Below are 18,664 nucleotides of genomic sequence, written 5' to 3'. Positions count from 1 at the left end.
TGCTCTGCTGGAGGTGTTGTATGTCCCTCTGCAATGTGGAGGGGAGATGCATGTTGACACTGTGTTGACATGTGTGTTGGCGCATTGTTCTTGTTTACATGTAGACTGTATGACGGTGTACATTGGGACTGTTTTGGAGGTGCAGGATTTAAATGAGGACAGTGTACATTTGGACTACATGACGGGTGTGAGGTTTCACGCGTACATTTCCATTTCAACATTTCCAGCTCTGTCAGATAAAGTGGGCCTGTTTCTGCATGTGTGCGGAGCCAGTTGTGTCCTCTGTTCTGCTGTGTCTGGGTTGCACTTTGTTGCCACATTGGCATCAATGTGGATGTGCTGTGATTGCTATGTGTGTGTGCTGCAGTGTGCCACAGGGATGAGGGACATGATCCAGGGCCATTGTGGGTGTGCACGGCCTATTTGTGCATGTGTGCCATTGTGCCCATTTCCCCCGTACCCACAGTCCCTGGTCTTTACTCACCCTGTTTATGTTGTGTCAGGTCCTATCGAACTGTGTCCGCACTCCCGACTCCTTGCACCGTCTCCACACTGTTGACTGTGGCCTCTGTTTCCTCCAGCTCCTCCTGTGGCGCAGGACTCCCACCTCCTGTTGCCGTTGCTGCCTTCCTGTTGGCTGCGTCTTTGTGCCTGGTTTAGGTTTTCACATCATGCCAGCGCCTCTTGGCCTCCTCCATTGGCCTCCTCGACACTCCGACTGCATTCAAGGTAGTCTGATTGTGGGTCAGTTGCTGGTTGTGTTCTGTCACCTTTGTGACGCTTGTCCTGTTTTCCTGCAGACTGCACCCCGTCTTCCTCTCTCTCTTCTCCTTGGCCTTCCCCGAGCCTGTTGTTCCTTGTTGGTAGTCTGTGGGGCTTGTGAGCTTTGCGTTGGCCTCTGCGCTGGGTCAGGGTGCATCCATGTTGCTATGCTCTTTGGCTTCTTTCTGGTGTGTTGCTTTTGTAGCTTTTATAGTGCATTTTCCCGCCAGATGCGTGGGATTTGCAGGCATGTGGCTGGTTTTCGCAGCTTTTTGTATCGCGCTTGGCCTCATCACAGCTTTTTTTGCGTTCGTGTTTCGCATTTTTGCGGCATGGCGTTGATTTTAACCCAGCCATTTGAAGCGTTATCTGGTGACTAACGCATGGTACCGCCGTGTTGTGAATACTTGGTTAACAAGGCGTAAGTTTCCTGCAATAGACTGCGATGTTGGAGGTTGCGTTAAGTAACTTTTGCGAATGTTATCACATGTTCTTGAGAATATGCCGCCAAACCTACCCCAGTCTACCTAACTCCAACATACCCCACCCAATCTACCCCACTCCAGTCTTTCCCATTTCTCCCTCTCTAATCTACCCCACTTCAATTTACCCCAGTCTACCCACCTAAAGTCAACACCACTTCAATCTCTGCCAGTCTACCCCATTCCAATGTATTCCAATCTACCCCACTCCAATCTACCTCAACATACTCCACTCCATTCCACCCAAATCTAGCCCATTCTAATCTACCCCACCAAACCTACCCACTCCAATCTACCCCAAACAACATCATTCCAATGTAACCCAATCTACCCACTACAGTCTAACCCACTGCAATCTACCCCACTAAAATCTAAACCACTTAAATCTACCTCAATTGACACCACTCCAATCTTCTCGAATCTACCCCACTCAAATCTACCCTAACCTACCCCACTCCAATCAACCCCAGTCTATCCCACTCCAATCTATCCCACTTCAGTCTACCCCACCCTAATCCACCTCAATTTAACCACTCCACTCTAACCCAATTTATCTCACTCCAATCTACCCCACCCAACAATCCCAACTCAAATCCACCCTATTCCAATTTACTGCAATTTACCCCACTACAGTTTATTCCACTCCAACGTACCTCACTAAAAGCTACACCACTTCAAATTTCACCAATGTACACCACTCCAATCTACCCCAATCTATCCCACTTCAGTCTATCCCACTCCAATCTACCCTACCCAACCTAGCACACTTCAATCTACCCCAATTCTCCCCATTTCAATTTACCCCAATGTTCCCACTCCAATCACCCCAATACAATTGACTCTAGTCAACCCCACTAAAATCTACTTCGCTGCAATCTACACCAATCTACACCACTCCAATGTACTCCAATCTTCCCAGGGGAGGCATAATGTGGAGAAATATCTTCATTTCTTTTTGTTTTTTCCTCTGTGTGTGCTGTATTCTGCAGCGCATAGAAAGAGGAAAAAGTCTCAGAGATTGTTTTGTGCAGGAATGTGTCCTTTCATGCACAAAAATAATCTTGTCCATTACGCAGACTTCCTTTCACCATGACTCAAGGGTACCTACATTGGTGCCAGGCAGCCAAAAGTGCTCCAGTGCAACCAGAAGAAAGGAATGCGTCAAAGAATGTTAAATATGATGCATTCCTGCTCTATCTTTTTCATGCAGTGCGGCACAGCAGAGTGTCTTGCTGCAATTGCTTTGCATGAAATATTGATAAATCTGCCCCCTAATCTATAATAAGCTGGTGATGTACTCCCTGAATTTGAATCTAAAGAAACCCAACAGGTTGTCATAAACAGGAAAGCTAACTTAACCAAAACCTAAATTGGAGAGGTACACTATTGGATTTGTCATCCTTAGGGTGGTTTTCCACCAAACTTTTTGTTGGCCGTACTACAGCAAACCAGGGCTAAAGTGCTTGTTCTTCTCCCTTAGACAAGGCGACCTTGGTATATACCTGATAAGCATATTTATTTTACTTATAATTCTCTTGTAAAGTAGTATACCGTACACCCTGGGCCTATCATCTAAATGCTACTAGTGGGCTGTAGCACTGGTTGTATCACCCACACAAGCAGTGTTACATACCTGCATCATGTTTCATATCTTTGGAATGGTAATAATTACTCCTCTTTCCTGGAAGAGTTGGATTTAACATTACTGTTTAGAAATGTCACTTTTAGAAAGTGAACATTTTTCTGCTCTTATTGCTCTGTGTTCCTTTCAGCCTGTTTCCAATACTCATCAGAGGTGGGTGGCAGCTACACTTTGTGTATTCCCTCTTGACAGCCACAAAAACAGGAAAGGTGGGTGTGACAGGGAACCCATCTGCATTCATCTACATTCTAATAGCTCTTCCTGGGCAGGAAGAGGGAGGGGGAGCTGACACTTACTCCTGAATAGGCAGTGTCCTGTGTCCCACACAAAGGGCTGATTGCCCCCTGGCAGACAGGGCTGGGATGAAAGGGGACCTGTGCACTTCCAAGGCCTGCTTTAAAGTCACCCCAACTTCAGAGGCACATTTGGGTATCAGTATTGGGGCTTTGACCCAACCAAGACATTGCACTACTGGACCTGTGAAGAACTCGGCCAGGAGTAAATACTGCTGTGCCACGAGGATTTCCAAACTGTTTGACTGACTGTTCTGAAGGAACAGCTTCTCTGCTGAGCTGCCCTGCTGCCTGCAAATCTCTGCCCTGCTGAGGACAAGGACTGAACCCATCTCACTTGAACTCTGAGTGACTCCAAGGGCCTTCTGGCCTGCCCCTTTTCCGAAGTCTCAGGGCCATCTAAGACTTCCTACAACCTTACTGCTGGACTCTGCCATTTGTGAGTCCTACCTTTACTGAGGTGCCAATCCAGTCCTGGGTCTCACAAGTGGGTTATGCAGTTGTTTTTGCTTCAATGTCGATGCAGTGATGACTTTGCCCCTATTGGATCTGACTCACTGGCCTTCAAAGCAGATGCAGGAGCCGTTGTCTACAGCACCTCAAAATACTGTGTGGCTTGATGATGATGGACAGCGCAGCTAGATTAGGCATTAGATTAGGCCTGCATCATAAAAGGGTACATCGAAGAAGCCGTCATTGACTGCGCAGATTGGCGCCAATGCTTCAGCTCCATCCACTTGATCGATGACGAAACTGCACCTCCTTGACTTCTTGCATCTAGTCTTCGATGTCGATGCTTGGTCCATCCAACGTACTTTCTCAGTGGGACCCACGTGAGTCTTGTAGCCGGCCTGCCCTCCATCGCGGTCGGCCTGAACTTTGGATTTTCCCCACTCAAGCGTTACCTTAAGCAGCCCCTTAGCACGACTGACTTCTAGGCACTACATTTTGATTTATTCATTAAAAATTCATAACTCCAGTTCTACTTCTTGGATTTTCGTTGTTTTTCTATTTTCTATTTATCTAAACATATGTAGAGTATTTTTGTGGTGTTTTCATTGAGTTAGTGTATATGTGTGTTGCACTAATACTTTACACATTGCCTATTTAGATAAGCTTGACTGTTCTCTACTAAGCTATTAGAGAGTGAGCATAGGTTATCTTTTAGTGCGTTTCTAGCTTACCCTGACTAGGATTGTGGGGCCCGATTCACAGAACTAACTTAAGACAAAATCCTAAACTTACTACTTTTGGTATTCACAGAAGTTAGGATTTTGTCTTAAGTTTGTCTTAAGACAAACTTAAGACAAACTTAAGACAGACTTAAGACAGACTTAAGACAGACTTAAGTTAGGATTTTGTCTTAAGTTTGTCTTAAGACAAACTTAAGACAAACTTAAGACAGACTTAAGACAGACTTAAGACAAACTTAAGACAAACTTAAGACAAACTTAAGACAGACTTAAGACAAACTTAAGACAGACTTAAGTTAGGATTTTGTCTTAAGTTTGTCTTAAGTTTGTCTTAAGTCTGTCTTAAGTCTGTCTTAAGTCTGTCTTAAGTCTGTCTTAAATCTGTCTTAAGTTTGTCTTAAGTTTGTCTTAAGTCAAACTTAGGACAAAATCCTAACTTCTGTGAATACCAAAAGTAGTAAGTTTAGGATTTTGTCTTAAGTTAGTTCTGTGAATCGGGCCCCACGGGCCCGATTCACAGAATTAACTTAAGACAAAATCCTAAACTTACTACTTTTGGTATTCACAGAAGTTAGGATTTTGTCTTAAGTTTGTCTTAAGACAAACTTAAGACAGACTTAAGACAGACTTAAGACAAACTTAAGACAAACTTAAGACAGACTTAAGACAGACTTAAGACAGACTTAAGTTAGGATTTTGTCTTAAGTTTGTCTTAAGTCTGTCTTAAGTCTGTCTTAAGTTTGTCTTAAGGCAAATTTAAGACAAAATCCTAACTTCTGAGAATACCAAAAGTAGTAAGTTTAGGATTTTGTCTTAAGTTAGTTCTGTGAATCGGCCCCTGTGTCTCCAATACACATGTGGGGTGGGTGACAACTACACTTTGCGCATTCCCTCTAGACAGCCACAAACACAGAAAAGGGTTGGTATAACAGAGAACGCATCTGCATTCATCTACATTCTGACAGCTCTTCTTGGGCAGGGAGGGGGAGCTGACACTTACAATATAACAAAAGAGAGAGAAAGGGATTTCACAACTAAGTTGTAAGGGGTACTCCCAGTCCCCTGAGGTATACAAAATAAACAAAGAAGTGGGTATCCTTCAATGAGAGAAGGTAAAGACCTTCTGTCTGTTAGAGAGTTCTCAGAGAAGTAATAAGAGAAATTATTTCTTTTTTATGAAACCCCTCACTCACCAACCTAGTTGGTGACATGCTTCATCATCGTGGTCCACCCGAGCAGTCGAATACCACTCGGGTGTGCTTCAACGCATGATTACAGCAGAGCAGGTTTGTTATTATATCAGTACGTGTAAGTGACGTGTGTGAGTGAGTGAAATAAAGTTAAAAGTAATCCTACTGTACTCCCTAACAAATTTAATATGGAGCAGCAGGGTCACGATTAAAAAAGTGGTGAAGTGTAATACTAATGTAGGTTTAATTTGACCTAAAGTATTATCCAAATATTGACGGTCTACATGTAATTACCATTGGTTGTTGGAACCGAGCATTCGTTCCATATTATGCGAAATTAGCATCAACCCACTAATGGTAATTACATGGGGCGCATAACTCAGAATGAGGTGATTATATGCGCAAAAATGAGAGTTCACACGGAAATGGGCACTGTTCATTCTAATTCTAAATAGATCATTTACTGATTGCCCAGAACTGTATGTGCTTTTTTCAGGTTCATCTGTACACAGAGGACTCCCTGAACCCTTTTTACCACCTTCGCAAGTGTATGTAGGTGGCACACAGACGCTCCAGGGTTGGATGCACCTTAGTGTGTCGATAGGTCCTGACGAAAACCTGTGATTACACTCAAAGGTTGAAACATGTAGACCGTCAATATTTGGATAATACTTTAGATCAAATTAAACCTACACCACTTTTTTAATCGTGACCCTGCTGCTCCATATTAAATTTGTTAGGGAGTACAGTAGGATTACTTTTAACTTTATTTCACTCACTCACACACGTCACTTACACGTACTGATATAATAACAAACCTGCTCCGCTGTAATCAGGCGTTGAAGCACACCCGAGTGGTATTCGACTGCTCGGGTGGACCCCGATGATGAAGCATGTCACCAACTAGGTTGGTGAGTGAGGGGTTTCATAAAAAAGAAATAATTTCTCTTTTTACTTCTCTGAGAACTCTCTAACAGACAGAAGGTCTTTACCTTCTCTCATTTAAGGATACCCCCTTCTTTGTTTATTTGGTATACCTCAGGGGACTGAGAGTACCCCTTACAACTTAGTTGTGAAATCCCTTTCTCTCTCTTTTGTTATATTGTATTCAGGCAGCGCGCAGCTGTGAGAGATTACTCATTATTTATTCAGACACGGCTTAGGATGGGGGAAAACCCAGGACTCACTTACTCCACAGAGGATGTTGATGCCATTCTGGCAGAATCTTCTTTGTTTGCTGATACCAACATCTCGCAGACAATCTCCCAGACCACTGACTGGGATTCACTCTCAGAAAACAAGGGGAACAGAATCAGAACTATTTTACATGGCACAATTCTGACAGAATATCTAAGGACGAATATGGCACCCAAAGGTCTCCTAGTTACTAACGCCCCACAAATTTTTCTAGATGACCCAGTTTTTAGAAGGGATTGGGCCCAGATAGCGTGGCACTGTACACGAGACTGGATAGTGCTGATAGTTAAAACCGCCAAAAGACTATCAGACACTATGCTTATCGAAATACAGCTCACTGAGACACACATTAAAACCACCATCATGGGTTATAAGAAAAAACTAGAAGAAATTAACAAAGAACTCAACGAATACAAAGAAAACCTGACACAACAAAAGATCCAGAAATTCCAAAAAGATCTTAAACGGTTTTCATTTGTAAAAACGTATCCGTACTCAGACCCAGACTTCATTCCCCCCCCTAGGACTGACAGGAATTCAGATCAGTCGAGTAATGACTCATCCGATAGTAGTACCTCCAGCACGAACAGTGGGAGGTACAGAAACAAGGGCAGATCAAGACCATTCAGTGGTTGGCCCACCGTAAATCCACCAATGATGGGGGGACCACCCGGCCTTTTCAATCCACATCAGCAATATCCCATGTACGGTTGGCAACCACCTTTCATGCAACCCTCTTTCCCACAAAATATGTTCAGGCCGCCTTTTTTAGGGAGAGGCAGGAGGGGAAGAGGATGAAGGAAGCCGCAAAATCAATAACAGGTTCATTGGGAAGAAGACGAGGGGGCAGTGGGACACAACACGAGGAGCAGGACCAAGGAACCCCAGGCAGGGACGAGCAGCAACAGAGCCTAGTCACAAACCTGTCAAAAAAAGAGCTCACATCGGCAGAAAAACAAGTTTTGGAAAAGGGACTGGGCTTTGTCCCGACACCTAAACTAGATAAGTTCAATCTACACTGTGAACTTGCCACTTTCTTCCGTAAACTAAGACTAAAAGCGTTCTTTGCAACTAAAAGTAACGACATACCAATTGTTGACACTAATGAGACGGGACTACGACTCAAATCTAGTTTTACACCACCACCACACATGGTCCCTGGTGAAATAAGCACCTTTGAACAAGCGGTCTTCAACGAAATCGAGAGATTACCAGACAAGAAGCCGTTTTTCAATCTCAACAAAGATTGCAAGATTGCTTTAGAGGGTCTCAAGAACTGTGAGGACATCGTAATAAAACAAGCTGACAAGGGTGGAGGGGTGGTCATACTGGATAAAGCAATGTATCAAGCAGAATGTTTGAGACTGTTATCTGACAGGAGAAATTACCTCCCACTCCCCTCTGATCCATCTAATGACCTTAAATGTGACATCAGTTCATTGGTTAACTCAGCAGCATGTAACAATGAGATCTCCAAAATGGAGGCAGATTACTTGACAACCACGGAAGGCAAAATTCCTTACTTTTACATCCTCCCCAAAATGCACAAAGATAAGTTCCCACCACCAGGGAGGCCCATTGTTTCTGGGATTGGTTCACTCCTGGAGCCACTATCATGATTTTGTGACTTCTTTTTCAAGACTATGGTCCAACAATCGGAAACATATCTCCAGGATACCAAAAGTCTTCTGTCATTACTTAAAACAATCCAGGTTGACGAACACACCATCCTCGTCAGCCTGGATATTGAAAGTCTCTACACCTGCATCCCTCAGGATGCGACCCTAAACGTGCTTGAGCAGTCACTCGAGAACTCAGAATGGTCCCATAGAACCCCCAAGGGGTTTATCATCGACTGCGCCACTCTAGCCCTGAAACGGAATTTTTTTGAGTTCGAGGGTACCCTGTATTTACAAACGGGCGGTACTTCTATGGGTAGTACCTTCGCTCCTAGTGTGGCAGGACTCTATGTCTACGACTTTGAGAAGAAGTTCATCCTGACCACATCCAACCCCTTCTCTAGAAACATAACACTATGGCGCAGGTACATCGATGATGTACTCCTAGTATGGAATGGACCCCAGAATGTTCTAAATGAATTTTTCTTATGGATAAATACCTGCGATGACCATCTCAGATTTACTCACTGTAGTGACACCCAGTCCTTAGTCTTTCTGGACGTTGTGATCACTATAGAGAACGGGCCCTTGAAACCCGCACACACTACAAACCGACTGCGAAAAACAATCTACTTAGGTTTGATAGCTTCCACGCTAGGCCCCTCAGGGAAAACCTCCCTTTCGGACAATATCTCAGAATTAGGAGAAACTGTAGCAAGAGCTCTGACTTTCGCTCCCAAGCTAATGAGCTGTCACTCAAATTTTCAGACAGAGGATATCCCGAAAAGATATTGGCAACTTGCAAAAAACGGGCTGCTAATCAGAACCGTGAGGCACTGTTGGAACCCAATCCGAAACAAGTGACGGACACACCTCTCACGTGCGTCACCACATACAGTACTATCTCTAACCAGGTCACAAGGACAATTAACAAACACTGGAACATCCTGAATACAGGCAATCTAAAATGGGAAAAACCCTTGTTCTCTTTCAAGAGAGCAAGGAGTATTAAAGATGCATTGGTACACCCCACACCAAAACAACCAGAAACACCAACAAGATGTACTGTCCTTAATTCATGGGGACTACCTAACATTACAGGTCATTTTCCATGCGGTGACTGTAGCGTGTGCCATCTCACCACAGCCACAAAAACACTATCCCTAGAACCTGGCAGAGAATGGTCACAAAGAAAACATACAAACTGTAACACCACTAATGCAGTATATTTAATTACCTGCCCGTGTGAACTTCGTTACATAGGGATGACAACAAGGAAAGTGAAGCAGAGGATCTGTGAGCACAGGAGTACTATTAGATGCAAAAAACAAACCACGCGTCTAACAGAACACTTTCTTCAACACAATCATACACCCAACGATATGCGTTGGACGATAATTGAAACTGTGACTGGTACTAACACACAGAAATATCCGTATGAAAAAGAACAACGCTGGATACACAGATTGTCCACCCACAAACATGGTATGAACGATTGCATACCTTGGAACTCTGTGCTGAACAAATAATCTCATTGTGCCATGTAATTTTAACTGAACTACTGTTTTCCTTTCTGTAGCATTCCTCCTACGTGTGGAAGGTCCTATTCCATGTAAATATATTTTTAATAATCACTCTTGACTCCTTTTATTTTCTCACCTATGACTAGCCATTCACCGGCAGAAATCGACCTGTCGCTTTAAGAATTGCCTCCTCACTCCAGGCCACGCCCACTAGTCATGTGACGTATAACCAGGAAGTGAGGAGTATTTAGTTGAAGCCTTGCTGCCCATTCAGTAACATCCGGACGCCTGGGGGAAGCACCGCAGGTTTGTGGCAGGCAGTCGGTGAGCTGAGGTAAGAGTATGTAGGGAAGAGCTGGTGGCCACGCACACGTGAGGCACTTGGAGTTAAGTGTTCTGACCATTGCCGCCCGTGTTTTGTGTTTCTTGTCCAACAGTAATGCAGCACCGTCTGTCTCCCTTATGAGCCCATGACACGATTCGAGTAAGAATCGCGAGTGAGTCTTGAGTCGTTTCCTTTTTTCCACCGTGTTCTGTTTTTAAATAATTTCCTTAGCGCACGCATGTCACAAATAGAGTCTTTTTCACGTGCGTCTTTGTCCGCTCTATAGAATCACACATCAAGTATACTCACAATTGTTGTGTAGCCGTAAGACACCCACGATTTCCACAATGATTTAGTGGGTTGATGCTAATTTCGCATAATATGGAACGAATGCTCGGTTCCAACAACCAATGGTAATTACATGGGGCGCATAACTCAGAATGAGGTGATTATATGCGCAAAAATGAGAGTTCACACGGAAATGGGCACTGTTCATTCTAATTCTAAATAGATCATTTACTGATTGCCCAGAACTGTATGTGCTTTTTTCAGGTTCATCTGTACACAGAGGACTCCCTGAACCCTTTTTACCACCTTCGCAAGTATATGTAGGTGGCACACAGACGCTCCAGAGTTGGATGCACCTTAGTGCGTGTAGACCGCCCGGTGTGTCGATAGGTCCTGACGAAAACCTGTGATTACACTCAAAGGTTGAAACATGTAGACCGTCAATATTTGGATAATACTTTAGGTCAAATTAAACCTACATTAGTATTACACTTCACCACTTTTTTAATCGTGACCCTGCTGCTCCATATTAAATTTGTTAGGGAGTACAGTAGGATTACTTTTAACTTTATTTCACTCACTCACACACGTCACTTACACATACTGATATAATAACAAACCTGCTCCGCTGTTCTCAGGCGTTGAAGCACACCCGAGTGGTATTCGACTGCTCGGGTGGACCCCGATGATGAAGCATGTCACCAACTAGGTTGGTGAGTGAGGGGTTTCATAAAAAAGATATAATTTCTCTTTTTACTTCTCTGAGAACTCTCTAACAGACAGAAGGTCTTTACCTTCTCTCATTTAAGGATACCCCCTTCTTTGTTTATTTTGAGCTGACACTTACTCCTACATAGACAGTGTCCTATGTCCCACACAAAGGGCTGATTACCCCCTACTGATGGTCTAGATTCACGGCTGGGATGAAAGGGTACTTGTGCACTTCACGGGTCTGCTTTGAAGTCACAGTCACTGGCACTGGGGCTCTGACCCTACCAAGACAGTACACTACTGGACCTGTGAACAACTCTGCCAGGAGTAAAGACTGTTGTGCTACAAAGATTGCTCTTCTGCTTGACTGACTGTTCTGAAGGAAGTGCTTCTCTGCTTTGCTGAGCTGCCCTGCTGATCTCTGCCCTTTTGAGGACAAGGATTAGACCTGTCTCACTTGAACAAGTGACTCCAAGGGCTTGCTGGCTTGCCCCCGGTTCTGAAGTCTCAGGGCCATCAAAGACTTCCTACAAGCCAGCTGCTGGACTCTGCTGTTTGTGAGTCCACCTTCGCCTGAGGTGCCAATCCAGTCCCCAGGATTCGCAGATACTTTCACTTGAATTTGTTCGTTCAATTAGAGAGGGTAACTTTAATTTGTATATACAAGTACTTGATCATATGGTTCCACTGATGTTTGCTACAAATTGTAGTCATTAATCTTGATGGTTCTCTGTACACATTCACAACACGGTGATACTAGCAGAATGACACCCACATATTCACTCAGAGTTTCGTAAAGAAAAGCCTGTTGACAACAAAAGCAACTGCACATTCTCATCAATTGCTCTAGATCAACATCATGAGCAGGAAAATGCTATCATAAAGGGAGATGGAGGTACTGTAGGTGACAGGAAATCCAGAAACTCTCAGAAGATGTAGGATATCTGGGCCAGAGATTTCCAGAGATGTAAATGAATTTGAACAAACATTTGTGAATGCTAAAAAAAGCAACCTTTGCCATCATGAACAAATACCTAGTGCACGGGTACTCACAAACTTTCTGTCGGGCGCCAACATTACAGTGTGGTTAGTGGCTGAGGGCCACGCCGATAGCGGTGGGGTCAATGGGGGGGGCGGGGCTAGAGTAAAAAAAATCAAACCAGTTTCAAAACATTAGACAATGCGACAATGCTGTATTTTAAAAGCAGATGTAACTACAAAGAGCACGTTCAGATAATACATTTCTATTAGCAGACAGTAGCAATCTTAAGAGGCATTGTAAAGCTTCATACAGACCTTGACTCCAATTCCTTTACAAGGTTACTCTCTCTGAGTCAGTCTCTCTCTCAGTCAGCCAGTCTCTCTGTCTGTCCGTCAGTCAGTCAGTCTCTCTCTCAGTCAGTCTCTCTCTCAGTCAGTCAGTCAGTCTTTCTCTGTCAGTCTCCCTTCCTCTTAGTCTCTCTCTCAATCAGTCTCTCTCTCTCTCTCTGTCACTCTGTCTCTCTCTCTCTTTCTCTCAGTCAGTCTCTCTCTCTCTCTGAGTCAGTCAGTCTTTCTCTCAGTCAGTCAGTCTCTCCTCAGTCAGTCAGTCAGTCTCTCTTTCCCTCAGTCAGTTAGTCAGTGTCTCTCTCTCAGTCAGCCAGTCTCTCTCTCCCTGTCAGTCAGTCTCTCTCTCTCTCTGTCAGTCTCTCTCTCTGTCAGCCTCTGTCTGTGACAGTCTCTCTCTCTCTGTCAGTCTCTCTCTCTCTGCCAGTCAGTCTCTCTCTCCCTCAGTCAGTTAGTCTCTCTCTTCCACAGTCAGTCATTCTCTCTCTCAGACGGTCAGTCTTTCTTAGTCAGTCAGTCTCTCTCAGTCAGTCAGTATCTCTGTCAGTCACTCCTCAGTCAGTCTTGCTCTCTCTCAGTCAGCCTCTCTCAGTCAGTCTCTCTCTCTCTCAGTCAGTCAGTCTCTCCCTGTCAGTCTCCCTTCCTCTTAGTCTCTCTCTCAATCAGTCTCTCTCTCTCTCTCTGTCACTCTGTCTCTCTCTCTCTTTCTCTCAGTCAGTCTCTCTCTCTCTGAGTCAATCAGTCTTTCTCTCAGTCAGTCAGTCTCTCCCTCAGTCAGTCAGTCAGTCTCTCTTTCCCTCAGTCAGTTAGTCATTGTCTCTCTCTCAGTCAGCCAGTCTCTCTCTCCCTGTCAGTCAGTCTCTCTCTCTCTGTCAGTCAGTCTCTCTCTCAGTCAGTCAGTCTCTCAGTCAGTCAGTCTCTCTCTCTCTGTCAGTCTCTCTCTCTGTCAGCCTCTGTCTATGACAGTCTCTCTCTCTCTGTCAGTCTCTCTCTCTCTGCCAGTCAGTCTCTCTCTCTCCCTCAGTCAGTCAGTCTCTCTCTTCCACAGTCAGTCATTCTCTCTCTCAGACGGTCAGTCTTTCTTAGTCAGCCAGTCTCTCTCAGTCAATCAGCATCTCTGTCAGTCACTCCTCAGTCAGTCTCGCTCTCTCTCAGTCAGTCTCTCTCAGCCAGTCTCTGTCAGTCAGTGTCTCTCTGTCAGTCAGTTTCTCTCTGCCAGTCAGTCTCTCTCTCTCTCTCTTAGTCAGTCAGTCTCTCAGTCAGTCTCAGTCAGTCTCTCTCTCTCTGTCAGTCTCCCTCTCTGTCAGCCTCTCTCGCTGACAGTCTCTCTCCCTGTCAGTCTCTCTCCCTGTCAGTCTCTCTCTCTCTGCCAGTCAGTCTCTCTCTCCCTCAGTCAGTCAGTCTCTCACTTCCACAGTCAGTCATTCTCTCTCTCAGATGATCAGTCTTTCTTAGTCAGTCAGTCTCTCTCAGTCAGTCAGTATCTCTGTCAGTCAGTCCTCCAGTCTGTCTAGCTCTCTCTCAGTCAGCCTCTCTCAGTCGGTCTCTCTCTCTCTCTCTCTCTCTCTCTCTCTCTCTCTCCAGTCAGTCTCTCTCTCTCTCTGTCAGTCAGTCTCTGTCAGTTAGTCTCTCTTAGTCAGTCAGTATCTCTGTCAGTCAGTCTCTCAGTCAGTCAGTCAGTCTCGCTCTCTCTCAGTCAGTCAGTCTTTGTCAGTCAGTGTCTCTCTGTCAGTCAGTCAGTCTCTCTGTCAGTCAGTCGGTCTCTCTCTCAGTCAGTCAGACTCTCCCAGCCAGTCAGTCTCTCCCCAGTCAGTCTCTCTGTCAGTCAGTCTGTCAGTCAGTCTCTCTCTCTCAGTCAGTCTCTCTCTCTCTGTCAGATTCTCTGCCAGTCTTTCTCTCCCTAAGTCAGTCTCACTCTCTCTCAGTCAGTCTCTCTCTGTCTGACAGTCAGTCTCTCTCTCTTGCTGTCAGTCTCTCTCTCAGTCCGTCTCTGTCAGTCAGTCAGTCAGTCTCTCTCTCTCTCTCTCTCTCTGTCAGTCAGTCTCTCTCTCTCTCTCTCTCGGTCTCTCTCTCTCAGGCAGTCTCTCTCAGTCAGTCAGTCAGTTAGTCTCTCTCTCTCTCTCTCTCTCTCTCTCTCTCTCTCTCTCTCTCTCTCTCTCTGTCAGTCAGTCTCTCTCTCTGTCGGTCTCTCTCTCTCAGTCAGTCTCTCTCAGTCAGCCAGTCTCTCTATGTCAGCCAGTTTCTCTCTGTTAGTCTCTCTGTCAGTCAGTCAGTCTCTCTCTCTGTCAGTCGCTCTCAGTCAGTCAGTCTCTCTGTCAGCCAGTCTTTCTCTCAGTCAGTCTCTCTGTCAGTCAATCAGTCTCTCACCGTCAGTCAGTCTCTCTCTCTCCACTCTCGCTCTCCTCTCTCCACGCTCTCCACTCTCTCCACTCTCTTCTGTCACTCGCACCGGCTAAGCAAATAGCAACAAGCGCCCCTTGCCTAATTTTGTGGTGAAATGGTGAAAAGCCGGGGGCTCATGGGTACATTACCTGCAAGGTCCGCGGGCCACCAAGGGAGGCCTGCCAGGCCGCTGGCGGCCCACGGGCCGTACTATGGGTACCACGGACCTAGGGGCATATGTATCAAGCGATTTTGTATTCGCAAACGCTGCGATTCGCAAGAAAACAGCGTTTGTGAATACAAAATCGCAAAACGCGATGTATGAGCCTTTTTCGCATCGCACTAATAAGGAATCGCTAATTTAGCGATTCCTTAATTTTGCGTAAGCATTTAAGGAATCGCAAATTGGGATTCCTTAAATGCTATGTAACAAGCACCCAAGTTGTGTGATTTCTCCTTAAGAAATCGCAAATTACCACCAACTTCAAGTTGGTGGTATTTTGCGAATTCTTTCAAAAATGCACTTTTCGGCATTTTTCTAGGTGACATGTGGCGCACATTCATGCCCTTATGGCATGTATGTGCGCCATATGCGCACACATGCTCATTTCAGGGGTGCATCACGGTGTCATCATGACACCCTTGCACCTTTGAAATTATTCTCAATTTGTGATTAGCAAATTGCGAATCGCAATTTGAGAATGACTTCCCATTCATCCCTATGGGCCTCCTGGCCCATAGGAATGAATGGGAAGGTATTCCTTAATTGCGATTTTGCAATTTACTAATCGCAATGAAGGAATATTAAGAATTCGCAAAATATGTGCGAATTTTTAAATACATCCCGTTTTGCAATTCTCAAATAGCGATTCTCAAAAAATCGCTATTTGAGAATCGCAAATACGGTTTTTGATACATATGCCCCCAGGTGTCTACAAAAATCTTTCGCAAAATATGTCAAACTTTACTGTACACAATTGAGGAAGTTGGCAATCTGTTTATGGAGGAGAATGATGATCTTTTCAACCTGGACAGCAACAAAGTTGCGCCTGTTGCAGTTATCAGGACGGTGAAAACAGCACATGAAATGGGTAGATCGAAATATAACTCCTATTTTCGTGAGGTGTTGCACACATGTTCGAAGCCCATAAAAGGTACATTACCAAGGAACAAACTTCAATTGCTCAGCACCAGCCTGCGTGGAACTTCCAAAGACCTAGGGCCCAATTCACATAACTAATTTAAGACAAAATCCTAAACCTACTACCATTTTGGTATTCACAGAAGGCACTTACTCATTTTGGTATTCACAGAAGGCACTTACTCATTTCGGTATTCACAGAAGTTAGGAGTCCTAACTTTAGGACTCCTAAATGCCTTCTGTGAATACCGAAAGCCTTAAAATTAGGATTTTTCTCAGATTAGTAGTAGTACAGTTAGGACTCCTAACTTTAGGACTCCTAAATGCCTTCTGTGAATACCGAAAGTCTTAAAATAAGGATTTTTCTCAATTTAGTAGTAGTAAAGTTAGGACTCCTAACTTTAGGACTCCTAATTGCCTTCTGTGAATACCGAAAGCCTTAAAATTAGGATTTTTCTCAGTTTAGTAGTAGTATAGTTAGGACTCCTAACTTTAGGACTCCTAAATGCCTTCTGTGAATACCGAAAGTCTTAAAATAAGGATTTTTCTCAATTTAGTAGTAGTAAAGTTAGGACTCCTAACTTTAGGACTCCTAAATGCCTTCTGTGAATACCGAAAGCCTTAAAATTAGGATTTTTCTCAGTTTAGTAGTAGTAAAGTTAGGAGTCCTAACTTTAGGACTCCTAAACTGAGAAAAATCCTAATTTTAAGACTTTCGGTATTCACAGAAGGCATTTAGGAGTCCTAAAGTTAGGACTCCTAACTTCTGTGAATACCGACGTGAGTAAGTGTCTTCTGTGAATACCAAAATGAGTAAGTGCATTCTGTGAATACGAAAATGGTAGTAAGTTTAGGATTTTGCCTTAAGTTAGTTCTGTGAATCGGGCCCCTATTGTTTAGCTGAAGGATTGGAAGGCTCCAATCCTATATCTTTCTTCCAGACTTTTCTTCTGCAGATACTGGAGTTCCTGTAATCTCCTCTTTCAAATATACAAAGAGCACATAGACTTGCCCATATTCCTCATGCTTCAACATCTCAGGGCAAACCAAGAGGCGTAATACTATACTTCCTAGAATGCACTGACTTGCTGAAATTTTACAGGAAGTCAAATTCAAGTCTTGCATTTCCTGGCAAGGTTCCCAGTTATTTTTTTGTCAAAAATATGCTTATTAGCATTTTATCACACATCACAATACAAGCTGACAAATGATGCATCAGAATAATTGCAGACGGTGTGGCATGCTAAGAAAACCAAAAATTGAAGTACGCCACTGACTATATACCCCCGCCGGTATCCCTCAGAGACCTAAGAGTATAATTACAGCTTCCTCAAATGCAAAGGCGGGGAGTAGGCCTATACCGATGTAAAACATTCTTTTGTGACGGTGCTAAGCCAAGTACTCCCAACGGGGAAGGTGTCCTTCAAAGGGAGAAAGTCCCTAAAATAGAACTCCCAGGATTTAAGAACAGACAAAAGGAGCTAAGCTGCTTTATAATAAAGTCCGCCCCCACCCCCCCCGCCCTTCTCGGTCTCCTCAGTATAGAGAAGGAGAAACGTGCTCGCCCCCCTTGCCAAATGAACCATAGAACCATGGATTTTATTTTAGGGAGAAAGTCTTTGTCAAGTTCCACGGGGAGTGCCTGAAAGAGGTACAAGAGTTTAGGGAGCACTGTCATTTTAACCTCATGTATGCGGCCAAGCCACGATATAAAGAGCAGTTTCCAGCATACAAGGTCCACCTGGAGTCTTAAGAGGGAGGGTGGGAAGTTAACTTTATAAAGCTACTCCACCCTAGGCGTCAATTGAACCCCCAAGTACTGGAGAGGGCGGGAAGTCCATTGTAGTTGAGTGCATGTCCAAAGTTCCCTGACTTCGGCGTCTGGGATTGTGAGATTAAGAATGTTGGATTTGTCTGTATTAACCTTGAAGCCCGCTAACGCTTCAAAGCGCATGAGTTCCGTTTGAAGCGTGGGAAGAGAGGTGGCCGAATCTGTAAGGAATAGGAGCACATCGTCCGCGAAAAGGGGTATCTTATGCATTTCCCCGCTAAAAGGAATGCCCTTTATCTCTGGTGCTGCAAGTATGGCCATGGCCAGTGGCATAGTAATGACAAATACTGAGGGCGAACAGCAGAGGTGACAAAGGGCACCCCTGGTGGGTACCCCTAGTCAGGGGGAAGGGAGCCGATAAAATCCCATTCACCTGTACTCTTGAGCTAGGTTGGACATAGTTAGCCCAGATCATGTTAACAAATTTATCATCAACCCCAGAGTGTGCGAGCGTGGTAAAGAGGAATGTCCAGTCCACCCTGTTGAATGCCTTCTTGGCATCTAACCTCACCAGTACTGCCGGGATCTGTTTCTTGTTAGCTTTCTCAATTAGGTGGACTATACGTCTAGTGTTGTCATGAGTCTGGCGGCCTTTAATAAACTCAGACTGAGTCGGGTGGATGAGATCTGGCATAAGATGGTTCAGTCGGGTTGCGAGAATAGCTGAATATAATTTCGCAATCTAGATTGAGAATTGCGATAGGGCAATATGAAGCGCACATCTGTGGGTTTTTCACTTGCTTCAGAATAACTATCATC

The sequence above is a fragment of the Triturus cristatus genome, chromosome 7, assembly GCF_964204655.1.
Source record: "Triturus cristatus chromosome 7, aTriCri1.1, whole genome shotgun sequence".
Taxonomy (NCBI): domain Eukaryota; kingdom Metazoa; phylum Chordata; class Amphibia; order Caudata; family Salamandridae; genus Triturus; species Triturus cristatus.
The sequence above is the reverse complement of the archived record's forward strand: the minus strand, read 5'-3'. Positions refer to the sequence as shown.